Below are 20,818 nucleotides of genomic sequence, written 5' to 3'. Positions count from 1 at the left end.
ACCTCACACCAGAGCTGCATATCCGCATTAGCTGAACAGCGACTGAGCCATTTTGGCTGCAAGTGCCACAAAGCCCTGGCCCAACTTGCAGGTGCAGCCCCAGTTCAGCAGTGATCCGGATTCCTAGTGGGCCTGGAGCTCCCACTACCCCCTCGGTACATACTGTTGGCAGACAGCTCGTGACTGTGTCACAGTGGCTAAACTGGAGCATGGCGTGCTGAGGACCAGCGCCGGTAACCGGAGGGCTAATGCAGCACAAATTCTAGGGTGGACTAGGAACCGGTTTTAGGTCTGAAGTAGGAGGCCTGGCATGGGAGCCCATATCTAGAGGCTGCGCAGAACTGCAGCCCAGCATCACATACTGGGCATGCTCTGGCTGCAGACAGCCCGCCCTGGGCTCCTTTCCCCGCTTCCGGCAACTCCCGGCCACGCCCCCGCGTGCGAGGCTTACCCCCCCTTTCCTAGTACACCCCCCCCAACCCAGCGCCATCTGTAACTTGACTCCTCCCCGCGCGCGCAGGCCTTGCTCCTCCCCAAGTACCAGCCCCCGCCCTCAGCTCGTGAATGCCCCGAGACCCACGTTTCCCCGTGCTAGAGCCTTGCATTCTGGCATCCAGGCCCTTTTGCACCACTGCAAGTTGCTGAGTGTCTGCATAGTTTGCAAGCTGGTGAGTTTATGGGCACAGTGTGGGGCCCTCCCTGGAGAAAGCGAAAGTCCGCAGCCCAGGGAGACAGCCGCTGCTGAGTTATCCTAAGGGCTCTTTCCTTTCTCCAGGACCTCTGCCCCTCCTGAACAGGCTGCGCTGAGTGGGCCCTACATTTCCTGGGCCTGGGGTACAGTGGGCCAGTCTGCCTGGTGACTGTGTCTGTCTCCTGCCATACCTCCAAGTGCCAAACACTTTTCAAGCTTCTACCGGGCCCTGTGGGTTCCCTAACCATCCTCTTTCCCTTCATTGCTGACCAGAGCTTGAGGAACCCCTTCACCTCCCTGTAGGGAAGCTTCAAGAAGTGCTGCAGGCCCATGCTTCTCATAGTTCCTTCCTTCTAGAGACTAGGAGAAAATACCCAAGTCCCAGGATTCTGCAGCTAATATTATGGCTGGTGTTGGGCACATCCATCTGGTCAAAAGATCATGCTTAAACACTTGGAGTGGACAGGAGTCAGACAGCCAGGCACTTTCCAAGTGGGGACAGTACAGTGACTCCAGGCTATGAACTTCTCAACCAGTGGGTCTAGGTCTTTGTTCTTTGAGGTCTTAGCAGTTTTACTCCTAGGTGCCTCACTCAGAAACTGATTGTCTTGTTCTGAGGAGCAAGGTTTGAGTGTGTGTCTGTGTGTCTGTCCCTGCAAAATCTGTGTTAGGCCTGCTCGTTTCTCTCTTCCCTGACAGGTAGTCCCAGATGATTTTATTGACTTCCTGTGTCTCTTGATGGCTGCAATACTTGGGGAGATGTGGGAGTGTAAGAAGCCTGGCTTGTGGTCAGTGTCCTGTAAACTTAGACCTGTTGAGTATCTGCCAGAGTGTGGCTGGGCAGAATGGTCCTGCACTACTGGCCCGCCTGAGGCTTCTTTCCTTCCTGGGCTCTCTCTAGGTCTTGACTTGGAGCTCGGCAGGGAAATTGTGCCTCACCTTCTGAGGTTTGTGGGAACCAGGCTGCAAGAACTCTGCTATGCTAACGGTACTCTTCTGTGGAAGTATTCTTTTTCACTGGGGGAAAAAAAAAAGGAAAAAGAAAAAAAATCCACAAAGCATGGCTTTGAAGAGGTCTCTTCTTATGGAAGGTGTAAGAGGCAGAGCCCCGAGTACAGTGCTTAGACAACTGTGTCTTAGACTGCAAACTTTCTGTGGAAAGCAAAAGTCACCAATCTCTGGGTCCTGTTCTAGGTCAGTAGGTCTCATCTGGGCCTGTCTCTCCTCACTGGGCCTGCCTTCACAAGCATGCAGTTGTCTTAGATTTTTATTGCTGTGCTAAAACACAGTGACTAAAGCAGCTTGTGGGAGAAGGGTTTGTTTGGCTTACCTGACGACAGTCCACCATGAAGGGAAGGCAGGACAGGAACTCAAGAAGGGCAGGAACCTGGAGGTAGGAACTGAAGCAAAGACCACAGAGGGATGTTGTTCATCTGCTTGCTTTTCATGATTTGCTCAGCCTGCTTTTTTATACAGCCCACAACCACCTGCCCAGGCCACCCTTAGTGGGCTGGGCTCTTCCTCATCAGTTGGCAGAGACATACCCACAGGCCCATCTGATTGAAGCATTTTCTCAGTTGAAGTTCCTGCTTCCTAGATGATTTAAGCTTGTGTCACGTTTACAGAAATACTGCCCAGTCTAGACAGTCAAGGCCCCTTTTCCTTAATGCAGGGTCACAGGCAGGAGGCACGCCAGAATTGCTCCTCTTTCTTCTCTCCCGGGAGATTGAAATACTGTACCCTTCTCCTAAGTTGTTGATAGGTGCAAGCTGAGTTTGGTGCGTCAAGCTAAACTTAGTACTTGAGAAGCTTCTGATCCCAGTGCTTGCGAGGCCGAGTCAGGGGGATTGCTACACAGTTGTTGCAGGCTACTTTGAGCCAGGGTGAACGTCTGTCTCCAAAACACAATCAGCCAAGCAACTGGACAACCCAATTAAGTTGTCATAATCGTTCTGAATTTATGATGAGCACATTTAGGATCCAGGGGTCAGACCATCAGGACCAGCTCCTTGTCAATGTCTTTCTTAGCTGCTCATTCTGGCTTTGATAGGAAGCAGCAAAAGGGTAAATGTTGTCTGAATTCCTTTTTCTCCTTCTCACTGGACTTGCCACGCGCTCCTCTGCTTGGGATGTGGCTACTCTCTCCCCTGAGTAAACTAAAAATACTATATATCAAAAAAGGACATCACCGAACTGACCCCCTGAATAGCCCCATCCAACAGCACAGCACGCCACACCACAGACTCACATGCCACCCCAGCTTTTGACATGTGTGACATTGTTGTCTATACCGTTCACAATTGAAAATAATGAATTACAAAAAAAAAAATTCACAAAAATCTCCTAATATTTTAGTAAGCTTGTAATTTTTTTTTCTTGGCCCACATCCATAGCTGTCCTCAGCCATGTGTGACCCACTGGGCACAAGTTGGGTGGGCCTGCTTGTGTCTGTGGCTTCTCTTGTCTGGAAGGATCACAGACCGTTAGCCCTGGAGAAGATCAAAATTCAACACATGCAAGACACCTGCTGAGTCCTTAATGCTTTGAATTGTGAAAAAGTACAAAAAGTTGGGTGCACTGTGAAAGTTGGGGACAGTCCATGGTGGCCTTGCCAATACCCCACCCCAGTGTAAAGTGTTCATCATATCCCGGGCTACCCCCATGTCCCACCCTTGCCAATAGATCTACTTTGCCTCAGGTCTTGGCTTCTGGTTGGGTCTGTATCATATGAGAGGATCTCAGACTCTGGATGACCCTGGCTTGGCTGCTGCCACAGCTATGCCTGGCCCTGTTTGGGTGAGTGGATGGATGGCTTTGCCCAAGTTCTTACTGAGGGCATTGGCGTCTGACTGCAGACTTACTTAAATAAAGCCTGAAGGTTCAAATAAGAGACCTATAGACCAACTTCACTGGGCAACCTGTGCCCTCTGTCAGCCTGTCTACAGATACTGATAAACAAACTGGCTTACACTAGTTCTGGATCTGAACTGGAAGCCACAGAGTTTATCTAGAAGGGAGTAAGTAGGTCTTTGCTGAAGGCTGTCTCTGCCATGGTTGACAGGATGGATTTTCTTGTTCTGTTTGCTGTGGAGGCCTGTGCTAAGCATAGATAGATAAAAGTTGGAGACACAGCACTGGGGCCTGAGTATGTTGTGGTGTGTGTCCTTGCTATTCAGCTGTTGGCCTGTGGCAGTAGCCAAGCCTTTTGGCTTAAAAATTAGCAGTATTAAAGGGCTCACTGTGGAGGGCTGTGTGGTTTGGGGAAAGCCACGCAATGATTATGTGTAGTGTAATGAGGGGCTTACCCAGTCCTGTAGCTGTTAAAATGATTGGCCTTAAGAAAGGGGCTACTCCTTTGGTGACTTCCTGTGACCTTGAAGGAATCAGTACCCTGGTAGGTGTGGTTTCCATGTGGAGGGGTCACAGGCTGGGTCTCCCAAGAGGTCAGGCATCCCTGGGTTACGCTAGCCTCCTACCTTGCTCCAGAGTCTGCCTCAGTGAAGTAGCCAAATGATAGGCCATCCCCAGAGACCAGAAACACAGTGGTGAAAATCTTGGTCATGGTTAAAACCTGTTTTGTGCACTCCAGGTGGCAAGAACTCATTTTGACCTGCAGCATACAAGTTAGACCAGTTCAGACATTCTGCAGAAACGTCTTAAAGCTTTTATTCGCTGTCCTGCAGAACCACAAAAGGAACAGTGAAAGAGCGATAAATGTGTCCACTCTGCTACTAAAATTTTCTTGTTAGAATAATTTCCTACCCATAACACTTGTGAAGTCAGCTCTGTATCCAGCCCGGCTCTGGGGCCCATTCCCAGAAGTCCGAGGGTGACACCAAACGTCCAGTCCACCAATGGCACGGCTCGTAAAAGTAGGCACTTGTTAAATCTATTTGTTTTTATTATAGACATCGATCTGCCAGTTGCAATAATGCATTTATGGACATTTTTCTGCAAGCACAGCGCTGGTGGCAGTTTTTACTGACAAATTGAGTCATATGGATAGTAGTTCAGAGCACTCTTAGCCGATTGACAGATTGGGTGAGCCCAACGCTGAATCTTAGCGCATTGGTGGGTGAGGAGAGAGAATGGCTCTCAGCACAAAGTAGGAGCTGGGAGTGTAGACATGGCGTAAAGAACAGACAGTTATTTCCATTTATAAACTTAGCTGAATTATAACCCAGGCAAAAGTGGGAAGTCAGGAATGTCACCTTCAGTGTGGTCTGCTCTTAGTATGGTTGGTCAGGTCTGCCCTACAGGGGCTCCAACAAGATCAGATATGGCAACCTGTTGCTCTCCATGAGTAGGTCCTCGTGGGTTGCCACAAAAGTGTTCTGAACTTTGTTGGTATCAGAAATTCTGATAACTCAGGTTCCCAAGGTGGGCTATAGGGCCCTATGTCAGCAATACAGGATTGAAGCCTACGGAGCTCCAGCTTTGTGGGCTCTGAGAGGACTCTGGTTACTCTATTACTCAAGCCCTTGAGTTCATCTTTAGGGTAAGATAGGAAAGAGAATGTTCCAGCTGCCACCAGCTCCAAAGCCCTCTTCCAGCTGGACCCATCTTTGCTTGGCATAAGTTGCCCAGGCTCATGGATCTATGCATGTTTTCAACTCATTAGAGACGCATGACTCTTCAGCTTGCCAATCCAACATGTGACCATTGCGTTCTAACTTTCCGTTCTGTGATTCTGACAGCAGATGTGGATGCTACCAGAACTCTGGCATTAGCTTTATGTCCAAATGTGAAGCATGGGCAGGCGTGACTGGCCTCCTTCCACACATGTGCCCTTCTGAATAGGTTGTATTGCTTTTCTTCTCTTGAGTGGTAGCATTTTCTCTCAGGTGAGGGCCAGCTTTCAACTACAAACCCAAATGTGTTTCTGTGGTGCTGAAAGGGGTTTTATATAGCAAGTGCTAGAGCCGCGTGTGGAGCGAGCAATGATGTGATGTTGACGGAGTCGGATACTAGCTGAGTGAAGTTAGCAACTAACAGGCACCCCACCTCAGGTGCCTCCTTGTCTGCTGGATGAGAGTGATTGACTGACTTTGTCTACCTGGGTAGGAAGCACATGCAGTAATAAATGAGTGTTTGTTTTATAAATAAAAAAACACAGCGTGGGTAGAAGCTCTTCCTGAAAGCACAGCCTTAGTTGACAGCCTTATTTCCTTCCAGGTCAGCCAGCATGCACATCACCCTTCAGTCCAGTCCACATCCTAATTCCCCTGCAACCCAGTCGGCCCAGTGAGCATCTTTGTTCCCTTGACTCCAACTAGAACCCATAGCACAGATCCACCTCCCCCAAGTGTCCCATCTAGGTTAGTAGCACAGTGGTCACCTGTAAAAATCCCTGGAGACAAGATGACTGTCGTGACTTTGAGAAAGGTGACATCTCCTTCCAAGGCTTGGTCTGATGGCAGCTGTGGGATATGAGGAAGGTGACGTCTTGAGGGATCCTGGAGGTCGGGCCCTGGCAAGCCGCGAGTAGTGATCACAGTTGTTCAGGGGTGACATCAGTTGACCGTTACAAAGCTGTTCTTGGTGGACTAGGACTCGAGGCTGCAGGAGCCCCTCTCTACCGTGTCTGAGAGGCCATCTTGCCTGGCTGCTGGGTGTGACTCCCCCTTGCTGAAGTGCCAGATTTCTTAGGTTTCATTTGTGTTGTTGACTTGCTCTGCTGTCTGCTCCGATTTTTGTGCTTGAGAGTTCTCAAAAGTACTTGGCCCCATGGGCCATCTGCTCAGGAGGCCAGGGTCAGCTGTGCCCTGAGAGAATATATATTCACTATTGGTGCCAAGAGCAGGCAACTTTGTTTCCCATGTGCTCCCAATATACTGCCAGTGCCAGCCCGCCCCAGGCTTGACATCTCTAGTCTGTTAAGTTGAAGGATATCTCAAAGAACCAGACACACGATCCCACATGATGGCCCTGGTTGGGAGCCAGAGGTGATGCTAGCTTGTCCAGCCTTTTCCCTCCTTTGACTGTTCATACCATAGAAACCCAGGTCTGCTGGGTAAATTTTGTCAAAAATCAGTGATCTGAAGCAGGGCTTGTTATGCAGACCTGAAACCCCAGTGCTCAATAAATGGGGGCAAGAAACAGGAGTTCAGGTCCATCCTTGGCTACATTGTGAGTTCAAGGGGAGCCTGGTTTACATGAAACTTTGTCTCAAAACCCATTTGTGATGGTTAAATTTTAAGTCAGTGCTGAATGACCTAGAATTCTGTATATAGATCAACCTGTTTTTCAACTCACAGAGATCCTCCTGCCTCTGCCTCCTGAATACTGGTATTAAAGGTGTGCGCCACCACACCTGGTATGTTACACTTAATCTTGATTTTCAACTTCATGGGATTTAGAATCATTATGGAAGCAACCCTGTGGGCATGGAATTTTTAGATTGGGTTGTGATGGGAAGACCTACCTTAAATGTGGGTGACATCATCCCATGGTCTGTACTCCTGAGTAAAAAGGAGAAAGTCAGTTGAGCACTACCTTTGTTACTCTGTCTGGTGATTGTGGCTGCAGTGTGGATTCAGCCACCTCCAGTTCCTACCACTCTGCCTTCTCCACCACAAACACTGTATCCCCTGGCACTGTGGGTGGGATAAACTCTGCCCCTTTTAACTTGCACCCTGTCAGGTATTTGGTCATAACAGAAAAGTAAATATACCAAGCATATCAGCTCGGCAGACACGTTAGGGAGGGAAGGAACGCGTCTCATTTGAGGGGTTCTTCACCTGTGTGGCTGTGTCATCATGGATACAGTCTGTGTTGCTTTACCTAGCTAGGGTGCCCAACCTTTTGACATTGCGACATGATGTTGTATTGAGCTGCCTTCAAAGCTATTGCATGGCTTTCCAGCTAAAGGTTGGCCATGCTCTCTCCTAGATCTTCTTAGCAAATCCTAGCAAATCCTCGGGATTAGCTGAAGAGGGATAAGCTAGGAGTGTCTCTCTCTCTCTCTCTCTCTCTCTCTCTCCCTTCCTCCCTTCCTTCCTCCCTCCTTCCTTTCTTCCTTCCTTCTTTCTTTTTCTTTTTGCAAGTGAGGAAACAAGGTTTCAGAGGTACATGGGGCCTATAGTAGAGTTGTATAAACCAGATCTATTTGCTGACCACAGGCAAGCTTCTCACTATCGTGTCGTGCTTTCTTTGCAGTGGTTAGACTGAGAAGGCTCTGGAAGGCCTTTGTGGGGCAGAACAGGGCACCTGCAAGCACAGGCTTGTATATTCAGTGAAGCCTTTCTGGCCAGTGTCCTCAAGCATCATCCTTGGCCCTGAAGAAAAGCATACATCTGGGTCCGTTCCTACATGATGGTTCTCAGGATGCCACCAGGAATGTGCAGAACTTTATCTGGGGTTGAGTGTGATGCGGATGCAATGACAAGACCCTGCTAAGCGCTTTGCTCTTTGTTGTCCTCTCTGCCCCACACCCCCTGGCGAGCTGAGAGCAAATGCACTGGGTCGGTAGGGGGAAGGGAGCATCCAAGTGCTGTCCTGGGACTGTCTGCCCACCTTAACACGTCTCTGCTGGACGGGGACCCTTGCTCAGTCCTCCTCAAAGTGTGTCTGGTGCAGCTTGTGAGGTTTCCTATGGGTGGGATGTGGGGGGCAAGGGTTGGATATTCCAGGTAGAGCCTTGGAATATGAACTTTGGGGTACATTTGGGGAGCCTGTCAGCAGGGAGTTCAGTTTGAGAAGAGTATGGGGGTAACTAACAAGGATGGTTAGCACAGTAGGTGGTGCAACTCCAAGAGGCCTGTCCCATGCTGAAGGGTATGGTGATAACAGATCATTACGCTGATCCCTTGAAGTGATGGAGGAAGGTCATTGGCTAATAAAGAAACTGCCTTGGCCCATTTGATTGGCCAGCCTTTAGGTGGGTGGAGTAAACAGAACAGAATGCTGGGAGGAAGAGGAAGTGAGCTCATACGCCTTAAGCTCTGCTCTCTGGGGCAGACACGATGAAGCTCCGACCCAGGAAGGACGTAGACTAGAATCTTCCAGGTAAGCGCACCTTGGGGTGCTACACAGATTATTAGAAATGGGCTAAATTAATATGTGAGAATTAGCCAAGAAGAGCCTAGATATAATGGGCCAAGCAGTGTTTAAAAGAATACAATTTGTGTGTTGTTATTCCGGGGCATAAGCTAGCCAGGCGGCCATGAGCTGGGTGGCAGGAACACAGCCCACAGCTCCTACTACATTGAAGGTCATTACTTGCCTGTTTGTCAAGAAGCAGGGAAGGAAAGAAGTTCAGCACTAGGGTTTGGCAGTGAGGAGGTGGTGCCTAAGGGAGATCATGTGGGGCCTGGAAGTGAGGAGGTGATGCCTGTGGCAGTCATTTGTGTTCTGGCCAGTAGGTTTGGTGCTTGTGGAGGTCATGGGAATAACCTTGTTCACTGCCTGGGAGGCTCCTGTGAGTGAGAAGAGGGGCTAGTTGGAAAAAACAACTACCTGTAGGGTCATTAGGGTCGGTTTTTTTTTGCATCTTTTTGTTCTTTTATTTTGTTTTGGTGTTTTGAGACAGTCTCACGTAGCCCAGGTTGACTTGGCACACTCACCTGATCCTCCTGCCTCCACCTTCCAAGGGGTGGGAGTACAGGCATGAACACTCTAGCCAGGGTCATTCTTCTTATTCTGGAAGAAGGAAATGCTTGGCGTGTGTGCTTTTACTTAATGTGGGTTTTAAAGAATCATGCTGTCTGCCTTGCCTGGCATTTGGGCTCTGAGGCGGGGAGATTACCTTATTTTAACTGCTCATTCAGGCAGAGATGTCAGCGGGGAGGAAGGCGGCTCATTAACAGGCACCTCTACCCCCAGCCTGAGCTCTGCGGGGGGCAACCTGTACTTCCTGTAGGTAGCCCTGGCATCCTTAAAATCACACTGTCAAATTTTAGGTGTACAGTCCCATCAGAATGCAAATTAAAGAGTCCGTGTGCTTGGTTTGCTTACATAAAGACCATGGGAAGTTCTCACCGGGTGGTAGGTTCCTGTGGGGCTTCTTCTGGTGGTTGCCCATGTAGGAAGATGGTGTCCCCGAGGGCCGGTGGGGTCAGAGGCTTGTTTCTCAGTGCTGTAACAGAATACCCAAGACCGGATGATGTGTATGGAGAGAGCTTTTGGGCTCACAGCGTTGGAGGTGGGATGTTGGAGATTAGGGTTGCATCTGGTAAGGGACTTGTTGATGTGGGATGCCCTTCTGTATACTATGAATATGTTTCATTATTGTTGGTTAATGAAGAAGCTGATTAGGCCAGTAGCCAGGCAGAATAGAGCCAGGCGGGAAATCCAAACAGAGATAAAGGGAAAAAGAAGGCAGGGACTGGGAAACACCAGCAGCTGCCAGGGAAGCAAGATGTAAAGTAACAAGCCATGAGTCACATGGTAAAATATAAAATAATAGAAATGGGTTAATTTAAGTTGTAAGAGTGAGTTAATAATAAGCCTGAGCTAATAAGTCTATTAATATTAATAGCTAATAAGCCTATTAAGGCAAAACAGTGTGTTATTAATATTAAGTCTCTGAGTGCTTCTTCAGGAAGTGGTGGGTGGGAGAAAAACCTTCAGTTACACTTTTTTTTTTTTTTTTTTTTTTTTTGGATTTTTCGAGACAGGGTTTCTCCGTAGCCTTTGGTTCCTGTCTTGGAACTAGCTCTTGTAGACCAGGCTGGCCTCGAACTCACAGAGATCCGCCTGCCTCTGCCTCCCGAGTGCTGGGATTAAAGGCGTGCGCCACAACCGCCCAGCTCCTCAGTTACACTTTGTGTTGCCTCAAATCATGTTGAAGAGCAGGAGGGCAGGCAAGAGGCTGAGTCCTGTGATAACTGAACCCTTCCTGAGAGAAAGGCTCTTATTGGCTCCATTGTCCCCCATAGTCTAGAGCCTTGGCACTAGGCTCTGCCCTCCCATACTGCACAGTGGAATTGTCCTAATCCATGACTTTTTGGAAAAAGACCTAGCAGACTTATGCCAACCTTGTCTTCAAAGGCTGTGCTCTTGAAGGTCTGGGTACATGCAGCTGGGTAGGTGAGATGGATTTGTATCCTGTGTGCTGGCGATGGTGTCTGGAGGACAGAAGAGAATCACAGTGTGTTTGTGTAAGTTAGATCTTTGTTTCGGTGGCCAAACGCCCAAGAAAACGACTTCAGGAAATCGTTCACTTTGGCTCGTGTTTTCAGAGGTCTCCAATCATGGTGTATGACTCCATTGTTTCTGGGCCCCTAACAGCATAGAGAATCATGACTGCCGGGAGGCAAAAACAGAGAGGAGTGAAGGAAGGAGATAAAGAGAGACAGGAAGAGAGTCAAGGTCACAGTGTGTTTGCAAGATATGCCCCTAGCGACCTACTTCCAATGAGGCTCTTCCTTCTAGTACTGTCATAGTATAAATCCATCAGTGGATGCATCCATCGAGCAGGTCAGTGCCCTTAGGAGCCAGTTGTGTCCTAGTGATTAGAGCCACCAGCTGAGGACCAGGCCTTCAACACTTGAGTGTTAGCGGACACATCACAGCTAAACCATCACAGTTCGAAGCAGCCCTTCTGAACAATTGGCTTCTGAGTAGAGATTTAGTCATGAGAGGTAGGTAGCCACATGGGGGGAGATCCCTGGAGACAGAAACTGCATCTGGTGGCATCTTGGGTGGTAGGGTAGGTGTGTCAGATGGACACATGGTAGGGTCAGAGTGGTGTGGAGGAGTTGGAACAGACATGTTTAGAGGCATGGCCCCTTTATGTAGTAGATGGAGAGCTCACAGAAGGTCTCAGGAACAGAGATTGAGAGTCTCAGTGTTCCTAAGTTGTCATCTAGTTAAGATAATGCCAGCCATGGCTCCTATGCCTGCGTCAGATGACAGGAAATCAAATGAGCAAGCATGTCACGTCCTTAGCACAGTGGTAGTAGATGCTCTGTTCTGGGCTTGCCACTGTTCTTGTTAGTAAGGCTTTTAGCACTCAAGGGAAAGTTTCTAGAATAATAGGCAAAGAAAAGAAATGATATATTTCCAAAAGTTACTGAATTTAGCCAGCTATCCCAAGAAGACCCAGGTGTACTATTCTTTATTGTGCAGAAAAAAATTTGTTTCTGTCACCATTGTGTTAGCATCAGATTAAGCTGTCGAGTCAGATGGATGCAGGGCGTCGTGTGGCCTGTCTGCTGATTAACAGGCCCCCCGCGCCTCCCCTCCTCCAGCCCATCCGTCTCTGGGCTGTGCAGGGCTCTGAGAAGTGACTGGTGGTTGTTGGTGGGAACTGAGTCCCCTTGGGTCAGACTCAGGAGACTAGGGGAGACCGCTTCCAGAATGCTACTTCTGACAGATAGTCAGAAAGTTTTCTTAGAAAGATGAGCAGGTGTAAAGGTGGGTGAATCTTAAAGTTCAAGAGACCAGGCATAAGTGGGGCTATAAGCTGGGATATATAAGCTATATCCCAGGCATGCTGGGGGTGGCTGCGTATTCTGCGGCTGTCACTTCACAGCTCCCCTGGACACGATTGCTGTCACTCGGCCACTAGCTGGAATGCCCTTGGCCTTGAGTCTCGAGCAGTAGGGTTTTTTTTTTTCCTGTCTTTAAAAGCATAGTGCTTAAGGACCTCTACCTGGCTCAGAATGAGGCTGCCAGCAGGAACTGTATGGCCAGTCTATGCTGCTGATCAGTGTGTGTGTGTGCGTGTGCACGTGTGTGTACATGCATTATACACCTACAGTGGTACACGTGTATATGTGCAGTTGTGTGGATGCCAGAGGTCAGTCACATGTATTGTTCCTCAGGCATCATGCACCTTGTGTTTTTGAGAGTCTGGCCTAGAGTTTACTGGGTAGGCTAGGCTGGCCAGCGAGTAGCCCCAGGGATCTGTGCATCCCCATCTCTCCAGTGCTGGGATTACACATAACATGCCAGGCCTGGCTTTTTACTTGGGTTCTGGGAGGCGAACTTGGTCCTCATGTTTGCAGAGGAAGCACTTTACCAACCGAACCATCTCTCCAGCTCTGTCACTCATTTGTTTGCTGGTTTGTTTAACTATTTGAAGGTGTAGAGGACCCACGTGAGTCTAGATTCTGTCAAGCTGGCATAGCATTAGCCAGCACGGTGCTTTTCAACCGAAGTTGTTATCTTTGTCTCGGGCTGTCTAACGTGACTTTGGAAGGGTCGTATCTGGGAACCCATAAGTGTCAACACCTTCAGGTCACTTCTAACTGGCTCAGAATGAGGCTGCCTGAGGCATTAAGTGTTGCTAGGCTGTATGTAAGCTGTGGGTCCCTGCAGACTGTGCTGTGGGCCTTGGAGTCCTGTGAGACCCGGTGCACAATGGGCCTTAGGGGTTGTGTGCATTTTAGGGTCCCGTGACTCCAGGGTTCTGTGGATGTTGGACTGTGTGAATCTGGGGATTGTTTGGAGCTGACTGGGCCTGGGCACTGTGTGGGATGAAATATGGAGGGTGAAATGACAACACTGTTTTGTGCTCTAGCCTCACTGTCTCGTTTTCATTCCCATCTAGTATCTTCTGTCCCTGCAATCTAGAAGCTAGAAGCCTCTGGAAATGCCAGACTCCACAAATGCAACACAGGCATGGAGTGTGGCTGCCCAGTACACTGTGTTGCTTAGTAAGGACACTGGCATAGAGACACGATCACTGGCCTCTTTCTGCTTCCCATCGCTCTTCTCTGTTGCTTCAGGCAGACTCTAGCTAATCCTCCTGCTCAGATCCGAGGCAAAAGGCATCAGTGCCTGGCTTATTTGGACCACCCAGTAGGCACTTTATCCAGACTCTACTTGTCCACCCTTGCCCCAGAGTTGTGTGTGGGGATGGTCTGGGGGTCACCTTCCTTTCTGTACATTGAAGACCCCCTTTGTCCCAAGACCCACACACAGACATAGTCTGCTGTTAGACCCACGCTCAGACCTTCCCAATCTCAAGTTCAAGAAGGCACTTCAGCCCTGGGTTCTTTCCTGGCCTTCCATTGTTCATCTCTTTCACCTTGGTGCTGGATTCATCCTGTGGTGTTGGAATGCTGGATCAGGAGCCTTTGAGACCTGGGCTGTGGTTGACTTGACCAAAGGCTATGCTTTGCTGGGCACAGGCTCTGTGCTTTTCCCTGTGTCCCAGGGTCGTTTGTTGCAGTCGTGTGTGATGAGGCTGTGTTTGAGAAGATGCCTTCAGAAGGTTGTTGAGGTAAAGTGAGGTCACAGGACTGAGGTGGATCCCAGTCCCACAGACTCCATGCTCTGTAAGGTGGGCAGTAGATGCTCTGTCATTTTGCCAGGAAAGAGCCCTGTGAGGGAGCCTAGGTAACCAAGCTTTTGAGCTTTTGTCTGGTCTGTGCAAAGTTACATAAATGATGCCTGTCATTTAAGCCACCCTTTGTGACATTGTGTTCTGTCAGCCAGAGCTGACAAAACATGGTGTTCGTGCATGAAGTTCAAGTTTGGGAATGACAATAGATCTGTTGTTACCGGGAAATTTGGGGTTCTTTCTTGTGGGTTTTCAGTCTCATTAATAAATGAATTTATAAACACATTCAGAAGGAAGTTCGAGGGCCATTAGATTATGTAAAGAAAACGACAGGACAGACCAATCTTGGCCACTGTTGTGAGGTAGGAGCTGGTGAAGAGGGAGATGGAAAGCCATGCCTGCTTGAGTTAGGGTCCAAAAGCCTGCATGTCAGCTATGGAGAGACATGAGGTAAGTGGAGAGCTTCAGAGAAAGAGGGAGGGATGTCCAGAGGTCCGGGGATGAGACCGTTTATTAAGAGGAGTGGGCTAGTAAGCTGAGGGAAAAGGTCCCAAAGCCTGAACCAGGTGGCCTGTGACCCTCTAGAGTGCATTTGTATAGATCATCTATCTCCCATGTTGCTGCCTTTTCTTGCATATGCCCCATTCTTTACATGGAGCTCAGAGGAGGAAGGCGTCCAGTCTTTCTCTACAGACAGGCTAAGCGGTTTATTTCATACATGAATCCTGTAGCAACCACCTCCCTCAGTGTCTACTCTTTGTGTGTGTGTGTGTGTGTGTGTGTGTACGTCATGCGTGTGTACATCTGTGTGCATACATGCCCCAGTGTCCACAGAAGAGGGGGTTAGATTCCCTGGAGCTGGAGTTACAGGCATGTGTATACTGCCCAGCATGGGTGCTAGGGCCTGGCCTTTGCTCCTCTAGAACAGCTACTAACTACTCTTGACTGCTGAGCCATCTCTAGTCCGGTGCAAGCTCTCCCCTCCCTTCTGCTCTCCTCCACCCCCATCCCTTCCTCACTCCCATTCTGTCCTTTAACCTCTCCTCCTCTTTTCTTTTCTTTGAGACGACATAGTCTTACTGTGGCTGTCCTGGAACTCACTAGGTAGACCGTGCTGGCCTCATAATCACAGAGATCTACCTGCCTTTGTCTACTAAGTCCTGGGATTAAAGGTGTGCTTAATCACATCTGGCTTGTCTCATTCTTATGTGATAATACCCACAATCCTTGTTCTTAGCCGAGTCCCCGACTTCATGTGGATGTGGATGTGCACCGGAGGAAATGAAAACAGAACCTGGGCTGGTCACCAGAAGCCCCCGGGACTGCAGAAATGAGTACAGCAAGCAGGACAAGGGGTGCCAGCAGGGTTACGGAGAAAGGAATAGTTTTGTTGGGGCTCTCAGGACTCCCTGACTCCCTGGGAAGCAGAGGTGACAGCAAAGTCTATGGCTGGGGGAATCTTACGTATGGAAGGGCTATGCAGAGTGGCCAGCATTGACTCCATAGGTCCCAGGGTATTGCAAGACATGGTTGTTGGTCTTTGAACATGATCTGGGGTTCTCAGGAACACAGTGGCCACCTTCAGGCTGGGCTGTCTCTGAGAACACTGGTAGGTCTTTGTTGAGGTGGGGACCTCAGTATGTGTTTCCTGCTGATGCACCACCGGGCCCCTTCTGCATCTGCACAACCCGTTACAGAGGACCTGTGGAATTTGGAGGCCACTAAACCTGCCTGTCCACCCCACCATTTATGGGTTCTAAACCTATGCAGACTTTTAGGGCTGTTGTATAAGAAATGCAGATTATAAATTTTTTGTTGTTGTTGTTTTTAAATAGCATTTCTGAATACTCTCAGCTCTCTACCCCATGGTCTAGATGATCTCCATATCCTTAGGGCTCTATGTTGGGGGCCCAGTGTGGCCCACAGAGGGACTGCTGTATGACGCCAGAATCCTAGCTGGGGAATGTATTATAAATATTATAAATATGAATTTTTTCTTCTTGGTTATCTTTTATTTATTTGTTATTTTTATTAGCAGCTGTTTGCTGTTTGCTTCCACAGTGAGAGTTGACAAGAGTATGATGAACCTCAAGGGTCATCTTCTAATGTAATTATTAATGACTGATTCTGCTTATCCTGGGAATCAATAAGGGGGGAGTTATAGTGGCCTGGTATGTACTTGGACTTGATTTCTTGCCTTTCATAAACATCATTCTAGGATAGCATTCCTATTGGCTTATTACTCAGAGTGTGTTTGGTGATCCCGAAGTGTGTGATTACGTCCACATAATCATCTTGATAGGTAGTGTTCAGTACGTGACTTATGTTAATATGGCAAGTACTGCTGAAGTCTCCCGCCACTAATAGTTAGGGCGGGGATGTATAGTGATTGATCTTCCTGGGAGTGCTGCAATGTAAAAACAATCCAGACTGTTGGAAGTATATTTTACAAGTGTGCATTGGGCCTTTGGGATGCGATATTGAAAAACCCAATTGTACAGTTACCATGGGAACCCAATTAGAATAGATTGCTTTTTTTTTCCTTTTGTCTTTCATCTTGACCAAAAATCTAATGTATTTTAAGCATTTTCATATGGAGCTGTGCTCTTCTGCTGATGCATCCTGCCACAGGACTCTCTCTACCCCCAGCTTCAGCTTGGCATGGTGGCGTTCTCTCGTGGTGCCGTATGAAGTTGCCTCCCAGAGAGATTTAATCAAATTTTTGTGGGAAAATTTGTGCACATGGTGGTGGAGGTTTTGGAAAGCATTTTAAGAAGTGGGATGACGGGTATCTTCCTGAGACAACAGGCAACTCTCCACCCCCACCCTCGTGTCCCTCTCCAGTGGAAGATATCGGGTACCTCCCCCAGAGCTCAGTCAGGGTACTGGGTCCCTAAAAAGTTGTAGGTTACAGAGTGGTTGAGATGACAGACAACCACCAGTTTGGTCTCAGAACTTGTTTGTGCTCTTAAGAGCTTTTATGAGCAATATATGGTGGCTGCTCTGTCTCCTTGGTATGGTTGCTCCAGGTCCTCCTTGGAGTCCCAGCATCCTGGGAGCCTTATCATAAAGAAACACTGATTACACAGAGCCCAGCCACTCCCACCAGGCTTTGAATCATTTAGCTATTTTTCTGTCTTTATTAGTAAATTTTGTATTTTCGCGCCTCTGTATATGTGCACTATATATTTTGATCCCTGTCTCTCCCCCACTTCCTCCCTCTAAATTTTTAAAAACACCCATTGCAACATAACTATCTAAATAAAGAGATTTAATAAGGAAAAATTATATATGTTTGGCATACGTAATATTCTCCCCAAAATTCCAGTTTCTGTGGGGTTAAGTCCTGAAGGTACAGATAGCTGACTCTGTTGCTGTATTAGAGCTAAAACATTGAGAAATTGGAAAGTATTTATTAATTCATGTGAACAACCATAACCCATTCAGTTTTTGCATAAAGAGCATTTTTCAGTGGCAGGCAGTTTTATTTTCCATAAAGAGCAATTAGCAGCAGGCGTGTTACTGATCCGCCTTTGTTTCAGACCTCCTCAATATCTGAGTGCATAGACGGCAGTTAGGTGCTCAGCTCCGTCCGCTTCTGCGTTCCGTCTCCTGGATGTGTAGCGTTGACTCAGGCCTGCCGAGAAGCTGCCCTTGCTCAATGGAATAGATGGAAAAGGGTACCACAGTTTATACTTTCAGCTACATGTGGCAATCCTAGAGCCCCAGCATGGGTGGCCAAGTGACAGGCCAGGCTTTTGAAGTGTCTGGTGACAAAATCCCGTGCCTTCCCATCTTCCATTTACCATTCATTGTGGCTTTAGCATTAGGTGTCTCTAGGTGCTCACTGTAGTGTGAAGTAAACTTCCCTGAAAGTGCACATGTGGAAGAAGTTCAAGTCCCTAGAAAGTCTCCAAGAGTAGGTCACATGACTTTGAAGAGATGGAACCCAGGGGAAGGAGCCCTAGTTTGACATTGAGGATGTGCCCTGAAGGGGCTTTTGGGACCCCAGCCTATCGGGGTCAAGTCTCAGTGGTAAAGTGAATGGCCCCCCCTTTACTGGAGTGAGGAAAGTCAAGCCCTTGCTTCATGTTAGCTGGTATCTCAGTTTACCACAATGAAGGAATCTGCCTGAGTGGGTACCTTTATCAGTCCGAAGTTACCTGTTCCTTCATGCAGCGGTGATGATGTGAGTGCCAGACACCCCCCTGGGCAGTTTTGGATTCCTGGCTGGTCTGCACCTGGGCCTGAAGAGTTATGATCCTCTGCTCTGTGTGTCAGCCTGCACGCACAAGGCCATGGCACTGTAGCTTTCTCCATGTCTGTCTGCTTTGTGGTTAGGGCCCGGATGAAGCCCCTGGCACTTTTGCATCATTGTGCATATGGCTGGCATTGTCTTACCTTGATATGTCTTCTGGAATTTGTCTGGGAAGCTGTTTGAGCATGGAATCTTCTCCAAGTATTTACTGTAAACCTAGTAAAAACCTCCTTTTTCTCCCTAATATATGTCTGTTCTTGCCATTTATTCTTCTTGAGACTTTTTTGCTATTTTGTATTTTTCAGGACATTTGACCCTTTCACATAAGTTGTTGAATTTATTGGCTGAAATTACTTGCCTGTTGCTCTGTTATTTTTTTCATGAGTGTGGGGATTTTCAGTCTCTCCCTTGTTTTTTGTTTTTATTTTTGTTTGTTTGTTTTGTTTTTTTTTTTTTTTCAGCTAGAGTCTCATTATGTTTTTCTGGCTGTACTGGAACTCACTATGGAGACCTGGCCTCAAACTCACAGAGATCCTCCTGCCGCTGCTTCTGTAGTGCTGGGTCAACATACCCAACTAGTAGTCATCTTTTAAAAATATGAAATGCATTTACTGGGAAATTTCTACTACTTTAGCTCTGCGTAGATCCTAATTTCAATCTAGTATGTATATACATACATATGTATATATATACACGTATGTATATATCTGTATATATATGTATATATATACACGTATGTATATATCTGTGCAATGCATGTGTATATGCATGTGCCATGTCTGTGTGCATGTGTCATATACTTGTGTGTGTTAGAGCTGAAGGATTTGCTTAGCCCTTGCTGCAGGTCTGCAGGGCGAGTGGGCTTGCTCTGTTTTTCCGGAAGTGTTCCTTCCATCCCCGCAGTCCTGAGTGCTCACAGGACTCTGGATGGAAGTGCTGGGACCATCTTCCACCACATCCTGCCCGACATAGTTTCAGATGGTCACGTTGCTGTCCCTCTTCATCCTGTCCATCAGTGTGGAATCTATCTTTGTGACTTCCCTCCACCCGCGTTTCAGATTTGTCCATGCCGTATGTTTTTAGCAGTGTGATTGTTTGCTTGGTGCAGTTCTGCTTGGCTTTCATTGGGTCTCTGGGGTCTGTGAGGTCAGACTTCTTAGCAGTTACCGCCCCTTCCCTCTATACCCTGAGATCCACAGTCTCTGCCAAGCTTCGGGGCCCTGCGCTCAATCCCAGTGACATCTGTGTGTCTTCTTCCACCTCATTATTTCTTAGGGCTTGACTAGTTTAAAAAAGACCATCACTGCTCACCTTCCTTCTGCCTTTTCTCACCTGTTGATCGCAGCTGGTGTTTCTTGTTTTATCTTTGTGTAAGTGCCTTTTATATGTCCTATTTCTTCTCCTTTCTCTTTATGGATTTTTTTTCTGTTGAGTAATTTTTCTCTTGGTTGTGGGCCTTGTATACACACTTCCTTATATGTGTGTTAGCGGGTCCTGGACATTTACAGTGTGGTTATTGAGTGTTATTTTATAAAGGACTTTGCTCTGGTGAAGATATGGCACATGAAGACCTTATATCCTTTCAAGGCCCAATTTTAAGCATTGTTAGGTGGGCCTAGAATAAGCTTTCATCCAGGCTACTTTAGCCAGACAGTTAGGGCAGTGACTTTCTTTTATAGATCACACACAAATAAATAGGTACGTAAACAGATAAATATATATATATATATTATATATTTTAAAAGGATATATTATTGCCTTATGAGCTATAGAATGCTTCCTTGTGATGAAGGTTTTTAAATATTTTTTAAAGCTGTTTTTTTCTCCTTTTACATACCAACCCCAGTTCCCACTCCCTCCCCTCCTCCTGTTCCCTCTACTCCCCACCCCCATTCTTTCCTCTGAGAGGGTAAGGTTTCCCATGGGGAGTTAACAAAGTCTAGCATATTGCTTTGAGATAGGACCAAGACCCTCCCCACATATCTAGGCTGAGCAAGGGAAAGGGAATGAGTTCTAAAAAGCCAGTACAAGCAGTAGGGATAAATCCTGGACTTACTGCCAGTGGCCCCACAGTCTGTCCCAGCCAAACAAGAGCAAGTCTCTGGCTCTGAGAGCAGCACAGTGCCTTCTTCACTGCTGAGACACAGTCATGGTGATGATTTTTTGTCCCCCTTCTCTTCCCTCCTCTTCTTCCCACTCCTCTCAGCTTCTTACACCATCACCGTCACTGTGTAGCTCAGGCAGGATTTGAACTTACTGTCTTCCTGCCCTCATCCCCCATAGCTGGAGTTTTAAGCTTGTGCTACCACGCTTGGTTGATCAGCTTTCGGAGCATGACTGTCATTAGGCATGGATGCCTATGACGTTGTATATCTGATTGCTATGGAGCTTAAAAAAAGGCAGGGGGAGGGTGGGGTATTCTCTATAAGGTTTTGGATTACATGTAAATTTTATATTGTTAATAGAGAAATTTTACATGTGTCTGTGTATGTGTGTGTGTGTGTGTGTGGAGAGAGAGAGAGAGAGAGAGAGAGAGAGAGAGAGAGAGAGAGAGAGAGAGAGAGAGAGAGAATGAAAATATCTAGATATCAGGTCCCAGAAAATACTCATTTTATAGAATTTGGCTTGGCCGTCCTTT

General features: G+C 47.6%; 1 protein-coding gene across 1 annotated transcript in view; it reads left to right on the top strand.

The window, feature by feature from the left end:
* Positions 1–563: 563 nt before the first annotated feature.
* Mgmt (O-6-methylguanine-DNA methyltransferase) overlaps positions 564–20,818 on the top strand; it is a 239,772-nt gene continuing 219,517 nt past the window's right edge. The window contains exon 1 of the mRNA XM_057778663.1: positions 564–668. The gene's annotated coding sequence lies outside the window, so the exon portion shown is untranslated. The remainder of the gene's footprint in view (positions 669–20,818) is intronic.

Source organism: Chionomys nivalis, chromosome 8 (genome assembly GCF_950005125.1).
Source record: "Chionomys nivalis chromosome 8, mChiNiv1.1, whole genome shotgun sequence".
NCBI classification, from domain to species: Eukaryota; Metazoa; Chordata; class Mammalia; order Rodentia; family Cricetidae; genus Chionomys; species Chionomys nivalis.
This window is presented reverse-complemented; position numbering and strand designations above follow the sequence as displayed.